The sequence below is a fragment of the Musa acuminata genome, unplaced genomic scaffold (genome assembly GCF_036884655.1).
Source record: "Musa acuminata AAA Group cultivar baxijiao unplaced genomic scaffold, Cavendish_Baxijiao_AAA HiC_scaffold_653, whole genome shotgun sequence".
NCBI lineage: Eukaryota > Viridiplantae > Streptophyta > Magnoliopsida > Zingiberales > Musaceae > Musa > Musa acuminata.
This window is the reverse complement of record NW_027020889.1, coordinates 35001-37500: the sequence shown is the minus strand read 5'-3', so window position 1 is coordinate 37500 and position 2500 is coordinate 35001.

Here is a 2500-nt window from a genome sequence, read left to right as displayed (position 1 = left end):
TGCTGAGATGGCTGACGTTTTGCTCCGCTCTCGACGGTCACCGCGCAACGCAAGAACAGGCCAAAAACTGGCCAAAACGGCCCAAAAACGGGCCAAAACTGGCCATTTTTGGCTGCGCGAGCGAGCGGCGAGCGGCGGACAGCGAGCGAAGCGAGAGGCAGCACCGTCCCTGCTATACGAAAGCCCCATCCAGCCCTGTGCCACCCGGGGGGTTCCAGGGTGCTGAGATGGCTGACGTTTTGCTCCGCTCTCGACGGTCACCGCGCAACGCAAGAACAGGCCAAAAACTGGCCAAAACGGCCCAAAAACGGGCCAAAACTGGCCATTTTTGGCTGCGCGAGCGAGCGGCGAGCGGCGGACAGCGAGCGAAGCGAGAGGCAGCACCGTCCCTGCTATACGAAAGCCCCATCCAGCCCTGTGCCACCCGGGGGGTTCCAGGGTGCTGAGATGGCTGACATTTTGCTCCGCTCACGACGGTCGCCGCGGCACACAAGAACAGCCCAAAAACAGGCCAAAACAGCCCAAAAACGGGCCAAAACTGGCCATTTTTGGCTGCGCGAGCGAGCAGCGAGCGGCGGACAGCGAGCGAAGCGAGAGGCAGCACCGTCCCTGCTATACGAAAGCCCCATCCAGCCCTGTGCCACCCGGGGGGTTCCAGGGTGCTGAGATGGCTGACGTTTTGCTCCGCTCACGACGGTCGCCGCGGCACGCAAGAACAGGCCAAAAACTGGCCAAAACAGCCCAAAAACGGGCCAAAACTGGCCATTTTTTGCTGCGCGAGCGAGCGGAGAGCGGCGAACAGCGAGCGAAGCGCGAGGCAGCACCGTCCCTGCTATACGAAAGCCCCATCCAGCCCTGTGCCACCCGGGGGGTTCCAGGGTGCTGAGATGGCTGACATTTTGCTCCGCTCACGACGGTCACCGCGCCACACAAGAACAGCCCAAAAACAGGCCAAAACAGCCCAAAAACGGGCCAAAACTGGCCATTTTTGGCTGCGCGAGCGAGCGGCGAGCGGCGAACAGCGAGCGAAGCGAGAGGCAGCACCGTCCCTGCTATACGAAAGCCCCATCCAGCCCTGTGCCACCCGGGGGGTTCCAGGGTGCTGAGATGGCTGACGTTTTGCTCCGCTCACGACGGTCACCGCACCACGCAAGAACAGGCCAAAAACTGGCCAAAACAGCCCAAAAACGGGCCAAAACTGGCCATTTTTGGCTGCGCGAGCGAGCGGCGAGCGGCGAACAGCGAGCGAAGCGAGAGGCAGCACCGTCCCTGCTATACGAAAGCCCCATCCAGCCCTGTGCCACCCGGGGGGTTCCAGGGTGCTGAGATGGCTGACGTTTTGCTCCGCTCTCGACGGTCACCGCGCAATGCAAGAACAGGCCAAAAACTGGCCAAAACGGCCCAAAAACGGGCCAAAACTGGCCATTTTTGGCTGCGCGAGCGGCGAGCGGCGGACAGCGAGCGAAGCGAGAGGCAGCACCGTCCCTGCTATACGAAAGCCCCATCCAGCCCTGTGCCACCCGGGGGGTTCCAGGGTGCTGAGATGGCTGACGTTTTGCTCCGCTCTCGACGGTCACCGCGCAATGCAAGAACAGGCCAAAAACTGGCCAAAACGGCCCAAAAACGGGCCAAAACTGGCCATTTTTGGCTGCGCGAGCGAGCGGCGAGCGGCGGACAGCGAGCGAAGCGAGAGGCAGCACCGTCCCTGCTATACGAAAGCCCCATCCAGCCCTGTGCCACCCGGGGGGTTCCAGGGTGCTGAGATGGCTGACGTTTTGCTCCGCTCTCGACGGTCACCGCGCAATGCAAGAACAGGCCAAAAACTGGCCAAAACGGCCCAAAAACGGGCCAAAACTGGCCATTTTTGGCTGCACGAGCGAGCGGCGAGCGGCGGACAGCGAGCGAAGCGAGAGGCAGCACCGTCCCTGCTATACGAAAGCCCCATCCAGCCCTGTGCCACCCGGGGGGTTCCAGGGTGCTGAGATGGCTGACGTTTTGCTCCGCTCTCGACGGTCACCGCGCAATGCAAGAACAGGCCAAAAACTGGCCAAAACGGCCCAAAAACGGGCCAAAACTGGCCATTTTTGGCTGCACGAGCGAGCGGCGAGCGGCGGACAGCGAGCGAAGCGAGAGGCAGCACCGTCCCTGCTATACGAAAGCCCCATCCAGCCCTGTGCCACCCGGGGGGTTCCAGGGTGCTGAGATGGCTGACGTTTTGCTCCGCTCTCGACGGTCACCGCGCAATGCAAGAACAGGCCAAAAACTGGCCAAAACGGCCCAAAAACGGGCCAAAACTGGCCATTTTTGGCTGCACGAGCGAGCGGCGAGCGGCGGACAGCGAGCGAAGCGAGAGGCAGCACCGTCCCTGCTATACGAAAGCCCCATCCAGCCCTGTGCCACCCGGGGGGTTCCAGGGTGCTGAGATGGCTGACGTTTTGCTCCGCTCTCGACGGTCACCGCGCAATGCAAGAACAGGCCAAAAACTGGCCAAAACGGCCCA